Genomic DNA, 10,749 nt, shown 5'->3' with positions numbered 1-10,749 from the left:
TTTTGCCGGGGAAACTTCCCTCCCGGAGGGGGAAATCGAAAGCCATCGTCATCACCAACGATCCTCTCATCGAGAGGGGGTCAATCTCCATCAACATCTTCACCACCACCATCTCCTCTCAAACCCTAGTTCATCTCTTGTGTCCGATCTTTGTCTCAAAACCTCAGATTGGTACATGTGGGTTGCTAGTAGTGTTGATTACTCTTTGTAGTTGATACTAGTTGGTTTATTCGGAGGAAGATCATATGTTCAGATCCTTAATGCTATTTAATACCCCTCTAATTACGAACATGAATATGCTTTGTGAGTAATTACGTTTGTTCCTGAGGACACGGGAGAAGTCTTGTTATAAGTAATCATGTGAATTTGGTATTCGTTCGATATTTTGATGAGATGTATGTTGTCTTTCCTCTAGTGGTGTTATGTGAACGTCGACTACATGACACTTCACCATGATTTGGGCCTAGGGCAAGGCATTGGGAAGTAATAAGTAGATGATGGGTTGCTAGAGTGACAGAAGTTTAAACCCTAGTTTATGCGTTGCTTCGTAAGGGGCTGATTGGATCTACATGTTTCATGTTATGGTTAGATTAATCTTAATTCTTCTTTCGTAGTTGTGGATGCTTGCGAGAGTGGTTAATCATAAGTGGGAGGCTTGTCCAAGTAAGGACATCACCCAAGCACCAGTCCACCCATATATCAAATTTTCAAAGCAACGAACGCGTTCATATGAGCATGATGAAAACTAACTTGACGATAATTCTCATGTGTCCTCGGAAGCGCTTTGCTTTATATAAGAGTTTGTCCAGTCTTGTACTTTGCTATAAAAAGGATTGCCACCTTGCTGCATCTTAGTTACACTTGTTACTTGTTACCCGTTACGAATTATCTTATCACACAACTATTTGTTATCGATAATTTCAATGCTTGCAGAGAATACCTTGCTAAAAACCGCTTGCCATTTCCTTCTACTTCTCGTTGGGTTCGACACTCCTACTTATCGAAAGGACTAAGATAGATCCCCTATACTTATGGGTCATCAATCTATCATAGTGCTAGACGATACTGGCGAAGGGGGAGAACATCCGGTAATGTTTTCCCGAAGTATGCATTTTTCGGACAGATGTAACGGAGGGGGGCGGTTACATGTTCTCTATGCTAGAGTGTATTGGGATTCGTATCGTTTTTCTGTTAGTTATACATGTAGAAAACTTTTTCATCTGACTTACGGATTATTTTCCATTAATTTACTAAGTTTTATTCAATTTTTGAAAATCCTGGAATTTATTTAATTCGAATTAAACAGTAAATTACTTTTATTACACAGGGCAGATTCAGCCACCGACACTGACATGCAGGGTCAGCGGGGGCCGTCTGTCATTGTCACATATTTTAATAGGGTGTTTAATTGAAACTAACTAGGGGTGGGAGAAGCCAAGGGTGAGATGAGCTGAGAAGCTGAACAGATCAACCATCCAGCAACCCCGTCCCTCGTTGCCACCCTAGTTTGACCCTCTTTGAAGCCCATCACCACCTTTGAACGACTTTCCAGCATCTTCATACTTTTCAACCCCCCGCCCCATGTCTCCATCCATTCTCTCGGAGCCAAACCAGCTCCCTCCCCAACCGCACTATACTACTACTACTAGCTGGTACTGCTACTCTAATACTTTTCCCTCCACTCACGTCCACACATGCATGCATACACATTTGCATCGCCACCCCCGACCGATTCCATCGTATATATAATACCCATGGATCAGACGTCTACGACGGCAGCGACAACGAACCATCATCGATCATCGACGTCGGGAGGCAATGGAGGACACCGCGGTGGCGATCTCTAGACGTGCCGCTTCGGGAATATGATGGACACTCTCTTCGTGCTTGGCCAGGAATCCCGGCTGCGCATCCTCCAGCAAGCGGCGTCGCGCGTCCCCGCCTGCGCCTACCTCTGCGTCTGGGCGCCGATCCCGGCCGGCGGCCACCGTCCTACTCCTCCTTTCACCGCCGCCAACAGGTAATTAAGCATGTGCGTCCTCGATTTCAATTAGTTACTTGCTGCTTCGGATGGGTCGTCTCTTACATGCAACGCCTGAATGCACGCAATGCAACCATGAGCAGAGCTCGCCGCCAGCTGTTGTGCCTGGACGCATGGCTCCGCGATGGCGGCAGCGGTGACGTCGACCGCGAGCGCGCTCTGTTCGACGCATACCGGGGTTCGCTCTGCGCGGCCGTAAGCGGGTGCGTGCCAGGGTGGGCTTACGAGGACGGCCGGGCGTACATGGAGCTGTCGGAGCACGAACTGGCGGCCTCGGCGTCGTCGCCGGTGCAGCTGCAGTTCTACCAGGAAGCTGGCATTAAGGTTTGCCTGATTCTCTAATTAATCTCGCTTCAGTGTCACATGCATGCATTTGAACGACGCTGAGCAGTGCTTATGCGCGCGGCAGGTGGCGGCCTTCATGGGATGCGAAAGCGGCGAGATCGAGGTCGGCATGTCAACGCCGGCGGGACAGATGAACCTTCAGGCAGGCCTTGGTCAGATATTCTCGGAGGATTTTTTCCAGCAGTCGCTGCTTGAGGAACTGCTCCAGCTCCCGCCGACGCGGCCGTCGTCCTCCTCCTCCTCTCTGCCGTCCATCTCCGTGGACAGCCCGGCAGACGGCTCGACGTCGCTGCTGCGCACGATGGCCATGTCGTCGTCCACCACGACGTCTCCCCGGGACCTAACGGCGGCACCTCTTCCTCACCCGCCCCGTCCGCCGCATCCCGTGCCATTTAGCCGGCACGGCCCTGCCCATGTCCACGGCCACGTCCACTTCCCGAGCCCCGAGGCCGACGACGTCGCGATGGCGCAGGCCATGCTCGCGGTCATCTCCGCCTCCTCCTCCTCCTCGTCGGCTATGCCTACCACGTCCACGCCTCCGCTAGGCTACCGTCGCGCGCATCGGTCGCCGCGCCGTGGCTCGACGACGACGGCGTTCCGGCCGTACAACGCGGCGCTGGCGCCAAGGGCGCCGCGGCGGGCGTCGGACGCGCCTGGGCAGCGGATGATCAAGATGGGCATCTCTATCCTGAGAAGGATGAACACGCTGAACAACAACGGCCAGGAGCGCACCACGGGGACGACGATGCAGCGGTGGCGGGAGGAAGACGAGGAGGCCGCGCCCCCAGCCCCGACGAGCAGCCAGCTGCACCATATGATATCGGAGCGGAGGCGGCGGGAGAGGCTCAACGAGAGCTTTGAGGCGCTGAGAGGGCTGCTTCCTCCCGGATCGAAGGTACGTGCGATGACATAGATTGCACATATTCATCATGAATTAATATATGCTTTTGCATTTTGTTTAGATGATGCTTTTGCATAGTTAATTGGCACATTGCGCATTTGACTCATTAATTTTCTTTTCTTTCTATTTACGTTTAATATACTTCGTACATTTTTCTTGCTACAGAAAGACAAAGCTACCGTCCTCGCCAACACTCTGGACTACATGAACATTCTGATAGCCCAGATTTCGGAGCTGGAAGCCAGGAACCGAAGCCTCGAGACGGCGGCGCAGATCCAGCAACACCAACGCGTCACCAACGGCAACTCCAGGGATAGACCAGACGAAGCAGCCCTTCAAGCAGGCGGCACGTCAAAGAGGGTACAAGTGGAGGTGGCCACTGGCAGCGCCGGCGCGTCAACATCGTCATCGTCGTTCTCGACGGGGCAGTGCCGTGAGGTGACCATAAGGGTGGCGGCGGCAGGCGACCTGTCCGATCTAGTGGCCCGCGTGCTGGCGCTGCTCAAGGACACGGCCGGCCACCGTTTCTCGGTGGTCGCCGTCGACGCCAGGCAGCCGCAGGGCACCGGCGACGGCGGCATTGCTCAGGCGAGCTTGACACTCCGTGCAACGGTACGCGCCGTACGTACGTCACGATAATTTTTGTTTTTATACATAAAAATTGCCGCGGTTAGGAGTAGGCCGTACACGTGAGATCTGGTGGGTTCAGAGCCAGGTCAAAGTCAAACGGAGTAGTAGCTCCTGAGTATTTCGCCGATGGCGACGTGCAGGCGAAAACTTGACCGCCTTCCCGGGTGACGTCACGGCCAACTCCCGTCCTTTTTTTCTCTTCCAGTCCGAGTCCCTTCTCGCCCTGTTCCTTTCAGTTTCAGAGAAGCTTCATCCGCCATTAATATGTCTCGAAATACATATCCCTTTCATGATCTAAATTTGTTCCCCACCACAAGAAAATATGGAAAGACAACGATAACCGAGTCGTTTCAATCGCCATGAGTGACCTTGGCCGGAAACAATGCTTTGCTTGGCCAGAATACCTGCTAATACCGTCCGCACAAACCGCCCTGTCCAATCTCGCTGCCCTTAAGATTTTACTGCAAGAATTGACCAATAGGGATGCGATAGAAAAAGTTTTACTGCAAGAATTGACGAAAATTCGATTTTTAATATATTTTTTGTGAAAAAGGTTACGAATAATGGTGGACATGGCCTAACTCTTGCGTGGAACAAATTATCTCTGTAGTCATATTTGTACGTTCGGAGTCGTGTATGATTTGTTTTGTAAAACCGCCCTGACTGTAGGATTGCCTTTAAATATTTCTTATTAGCTACCAATGTAACGCGAGATGTATTTCCATTTGCCTCTCTAGCCCACACGTGTTGCATGAACGAGGTCTGAGATTAATAACCGGTGGAATTGACTGGCTGTGAATCTTGTAGGCTGCTGGCGAATTCGACGAGGAGGCGTTGAAGGATGCTGTCACGAAGGCTGTCGTTGGTCTGGTGACACCGCCGTCGCCCGACGAACTTTGACCCGCTCACGGACCGTATCGGCAGGGTCAGTTTGCGAGATAGGGACCGAGCCGACGCTGCAGTATGCTCAAAACTGGATTGCAGGTTACGGGCACACGGCCATGGCATTTCTAGATTTCTGTAACCTGTGCTCGTGGAGGTCCTTTTTTTTTGTGAAACTTGCTCCCGGGAGGACTTTGAGTAACTGCATTCTGCATTTTTTATGGATTCGAGACAGAGTGACTCGATTAGACCTTGCTTGTTTAAGAAACACAAAACATAACGTAGACGCGTTCATGCAGTCACATCATCTCACGCATAATTTTTGCCTCTCTATATTTTCGACAGGCCGGTTTCATTGGCTTAAAATGTAGTATAGTCATATACAACTAAAGCTATGCGAGAGAAAAAAAAATCTCAAACCACGCAATGTTTCGTTTTCCATGGTTTATTTCATCCATCGTTTTTTCTTCGTCCACTTGCTTTTTTGGTCCTGTCGGTATTTTCTCATCTATTTATAAGTCCTTGTTACTCTTCCCTTGTCCCTCACTCTGCTGTCTTTTCCCGACCCTGCTACGGATCATATATGCCCCACCGAATTTTCGCGCTCGACATCATCAAACCAGCTCCTACCGCAAATCCGCGCTCCCTGGGGACATCAATGTCCCATGGTTACCAGTAGGGCTTCACCAGCCGCGACCTCCCCGAACTTCTTCTCCACACGACCACGCGATGTCGTCGCCCTACTATACCCATTGACACCTTGTCGAGTGCAGCGTCCCTGATCCCTCTTCCATGCACCCCCACCCCCACACACAAGCAACACATAGAGAGCATCACCATGGCAGTCACAATCACTTGCAAGAAGCATATCAAGATGCTACTCCTATCTCAAGGAACACATCAAGAAGGTTGTGACGATGTTCCCTTCATCCCTCTTCCTGTCATGCAGCCCATGGTCTACCTGTGCTGACGATTTCCTAGCCACATGTCGGCTTCACCCAAGGCAGCCGACATGTACGCGTCAATGCCGACTGAGCGAATACGTTGACCAAAATCGTCATGGTGCTCTTCCTCGGCATGCTCCATGGTTGATTCATCTTTGGTGAGGGATTCAACCACTATTGCCTCAGAGTACTGGACAGCGACATCGTAGCAAGCGACTGCGGGTGTGGCAGCGCCACGATGACGGGTGGCGCTTTCGTCCTCGGTGGCCTGACGGGCGGCACCCCGATGGAAAGGTAATGGGGAGGGGAGGACGACATGGTGTATGAGAAGTGGGGCTGACGGGGTGTGCCGAAGATGAGGGCGGCCAAGGGTGGCTTTCGATTTTAAAGTGAAGGGCTTCGGCGAGAAACCTGACGGGAAGGTGTGGGATCCGACGGGAAACAAGGAGGGAAGGAGAGAGTCCGAGGCTTTTTTGGATGGGACGAGTTGTCGGCCTAATGTTGCAGACACCCTGGGCCCCCCCACCCCCCCCCCCCATTTTACTTAGTATGCTACCAGAACAGAAGGCGCACGTTGCCACACCCGATTTTCTTTATCGTTGTGAAACCAATTCGGTCTTTATCTTTTGTTATGTATATTAGTGAAACAGCCGGCCAAGACAGGCGGCATTCTAGTCAACATGCACCAACCAATGGACGAGCAGAAAACAATGAAAACCCAGGCAAGGTATGTACTCCCACCCAGGCCGATGTCGTCCTGTGCTAGTCCGACACCTTCCTGACATGGTGTAGGCCAAAGGGCACCAAAACCGGCTATATCACGTGGCGTCAGAAAGCCAGGCAGGACTCCCAAAACAAGCTAGACTGAAAGGACCAGCAATGGCAAGAGGCTAAATAGGAAAACCCTTCTAGATCCGAATGACGCCAGCCGGCGAAACAACCTCATGGGGCAACCTGACACCCAACTTTCACGACACAAGCAAAAGGAAACCAAAACTGACCAGGGCCACATCATTTAAAAGCCGAGTAAGCATCCAAAAACTCGCTAGCCGGATAGAAGCATCGACAACAATAGGCTGGGAAGGCAAAGCCCTCCGGATCCAAACGAGGCCGGCCAGTGAAAGCGCCCCATGACGCCCCAGGAGGCCCCGTCATTGTCTTCATCCAGAACTCTTGATCCGGGTTGGAACAAGGCATGCAAGGGTGCAAAGACGCCCTTTGTGTATGAATGGACCCTGTGTGAATGCATTCGTTAGATAGTGTCTGATATATGTTGCTCACCTTCTTTGCTGCAGTTGGCCACTGCACCACAGGTGCAGCGAGTAGTGATAAGTTTGAATAAAAATATTCTTCAAATATCCATTTATACAAACACAATACGAACATTGGGTTTTCTTGTGCTTGTGTTCTGCTAAGTGGGGTGTGGGGTTGTGCCACGGCCTCTCGCTGTTGTGTCCCCTTGGCCGGAAAGTGTGTTTTGGGATGTAGGCTCGGCTTCTGAGTGTTGCATGGATTTTTACTACTATAGCAGGCCGATTGGAGTCTTTTGCCATGTCAACCCGGACTTTGATCTATGCGGCTGGTCAGATGGCGTGTTTTGCCACCCGACCTTTCACCGCCTCTGCCCTACCGAATGGTGTGGCCTGCCATAACTATTAGCCCATGCTGCAAGTGTTCATTGTCGTTGAATTTGTTTCTATCTCTTTGTGGATCATTCACAAAATATGCTCTCCGTAAATCGCCTCACTACTTGGCTGCAATGTTTTTTTTACAAAAGTTTGCAGTTTCAAATAGTTCACACAAATGACATATGGTGCAACCCTGGCACAAACGACCAAGGCATGTCGAGCTAATAAGGGTGATTAGGCCACTACCTAGACTAAAAGGACGGGTGGCAAGCCATAGCTCCTCGAAAGAGAGACGTGCCCGGGACCTCGAGGAGAGTATGGTGCCATGATGCGCTCAAAAGGATGGGCCAACTAGGGCAACTTCAACCCAGAAGGACTGAGTAGCAGCATGACAGGACAACCAACCTCCAAAGCCATCTCCCAAAGGCTACTAGTTGGCTTATACTTTAGTTTCCATTCGATCATTCACACCTAATCATTTATATCCTTCCCATATGTATTATTATTCATGCTAATGGCCTTTGGGGATGATTTATAGACGAACATTTATTAGATGTGCTGCCCATCATTGATTAACTTCCTAGTTGCAGTTTTAAATTGTTCGCTTAACTTCCAGTCTAGAGTTGGTCTTTGCGTCAATGGGGCAACAGGTAATCAAGTTGTTTAAAGATTGCTCGGATGCACTCTCTAGGGTGAAAATCCACGATCTGGCCTTCAGTGCTTATATTCGGCGACGTCGGTATTTTTTTCTGTTTCCTTTCTGAAGACATTGCTTTCACTTATGTTTTCTCATAGTTTCTATGTTTTCAAGGACGGTGTATGACGGTGTTATCTATTTTTTGTTCATTGTTGGTCATGTCGGTTTTCTTCTTCTTCTTTCCAACTTTTGGTCGTGTGCATAAAAAATACCTTGACTACATCTTCATATTATGTTGTGCCGAGGCTAGGTGTAATTGGTATCACCATCGATATAATTATATTACCTTTAAAAACACAACTCCCTTTTAACAATGATGACGATTCGACCTTCCCATTCATAATATGGACAAAATCGATTCACAATATGGCAGTTTGATTTATGTTGTAGTTTGCAACATATAGTTTTATAGACATGCCATAATTTTCTTAGGTATATTCTTGAGAGAGTGTCATCCGGCTAGCATTATTGAACTTCGGAAACTGATAGATCGTTTGTCATTGCTAGCATGATAAGAATAGGTTAGTAACCATCTCACACATTGGTTTCAAACTTTTCAAAACTATTCTATAGAAGGATATGAGCTACTTCATTGCATCATGTGTTGCAATTTTCATATTTGATCATAGCAAAACTTATAGCCAGCAAGGTACAATCAAACAAGATAGCCACATCGGAAAAAGTTAAGATACCTCCACCACTCATAGTTTCAATCAGCTGCATATTATCTGATTGCATAATACAACTTTTCAGGCCAGTCCATTTAGTTCAGGTGAAACCCGCTCTCAAAGCATATGCTTCAGCCGCCATTGCCTCAGAGACATAGGGAAGACATAAGCAGGATGCTACCACAATTTTTCCATGAAAGTCTCTCACAATGACTCTTGTTCTTCCTCTTCCCTCATCAACATCAAACGATGCATCAACGTTCACTTTCATTATGCCTTTCGGTGGGCACGTCCAGCCATGCCGCAATCCTGGAAGGTTGGAACCACCTTCTTCTTCGCACGAGCATAATTTGCCACAAGAGCCCCAATGGCCAAAGCTGAAAAATGAGCGTCTGTACTTGCACCGTGTGAACGATTTGCCGCCACTCCCACCAAATGTGCTATCCAATAGTTAAGATTAATTTCGGTAGCCATCATCCAAAGAATTACATTGTCCATTCATACACATGATGATTTCGAACACCGCCACCCCCAATCTATTAATAGTCGTTCCATGTTCTATTATTTTATGTACACCGAGTTTTGTCCATATTTCTCTACTTCGGGTAAAATAAAAATGCAAATGCATATAATATCCTCACATCCTGCATAACAAAGAGGGCACACACTATAATTTCTAATATGCATGTTTTCAATCACCCCTCGACATGGGATTACTGCATATAGTGCTCGCCATGCTATTATCTTTAACTTTGCTATGATATTAAGCTCCCATAGCTTCTTACACACCGGGTGTATATGTGACCCCTCAGCGCCAAGTAAGTTTCTTTCATGCCACCCAAAACAATAGCTCCATTCCGCATAATAAGATGAGCAAACACTAAACATCCCGCTCTTAGTGTTGTGACATGCAACAACATCTTCCATTCCTAATGGTGCCATAGTAATCTCCAGAGTTCTATTGGCCAAGAAATAGTTCTGATCAGATCTCCATCCCATAAACCAGTTATCAGGTTGATGCTCGCATACCTTTGTCACCAAAATCTTACCTCTCGGTGTCATTACTTTCATGATCGGACTTGTTGACACCAAGGGATCCTCCCATATGTCTACTTGGTTTCATGTCTTATCATCCAAATATTGCCCCTCCTAAAAGTTTATAGCGCAACTATGATACTTTGCCAAGTAAATAAGCTTCCACCGTTCAACTTTGCTTTTAACCGGTTTCCACCAGGGTAGTATCTGTCTCTCAGAACTTTGGTACAAAGAGAATCTAGGTCCCATAATAATCTCCAACATTGTTTAGCTAACATTGCCATGTTAAAAGTGTGTAAATCTCTTATACCCATACCTTCTCTTGCTTTTCAATATGGATAATTTCCACCACGCGAACCATTGCATTTTCAAGTGGTCATCTTCACCACCCCACAAAAATTTGCGAAATAGCATCAGAAATTCCTTTGCATATATTTTTTCTGAATTTTGAGTCCGTCATCACATATACCGGTATGACTTGATCAACTGCTTTAATCAAAGTTTCGTTCCCTTTTTTCCTTCCAACCAGATATTTTGGCAATAACCCTTTCTATAAGATGTTTGAAGAAGTTAGACTTATCCACTCCAACCATTGCTGGTAGGCCAAGATAACAATCATTAAGAGATTGGGTTAAGATATCTGGAGCTTCACAAACCTCCACCTTCTTGCCACATCGGTGTTAAGTCTGAAATAAATACTTGACTTTGCATCATAGTATGTATCAAGAATATTTTTAAGTGTAAACACATTCCTTCTATCCGCATTCATAAGGATCAGACAATCATCCGCAAACAGATGGTTAGACCATGGACACATCTGTGAATAACCAGAATCCAATAATACCACCCATAGCTTCAACATGATTGAGCATGAAAGAGAGTCCTTCTTCCGCAATCAAAAAGAGATACGGTGACAAAGGCCCCCTCTTGCAGATCCCCCTTGTTGGTATAAATTGTTTAGTTGTGTTTGATTTGAAT

At 47.8% G+C, this 10,749-nt stretch overlaps 1 pseudogene; it reads left to right on the top strand.

Moving 5' to 3' along the window:
• Positions 1 to 1,728: 1,728 nt before the first annotated feature.
• LOC119325966 lies at positions 1,729 to 5,078 on the top strand (annotated as a pseudogene).
• The last annotated feature ends 5,671 nt before the right edge of the window (positions 5,079 to 10,749 follow it).

Source organism: Triticum dicoccoides, chromosome 6B (genome assembly GCF_002162155.2).
Source record: "Triticum dicoccoides isolate Atlit2015 ecotype Zavitan chromosome 6B, WEW_v2.0, whole genome shotgun sequence".
Taxonomy (NCBI): Eukaryota; Viridiplantae; Streptophyta; class Magnoliopsida; order Poales; family Poaceae; genus Triticum; species Triticum dicoccoides.
Note: the sequence above shows the minus strand (reverse complement) of the source record. Positions and strands in the feature narration are given on the sequence as shown.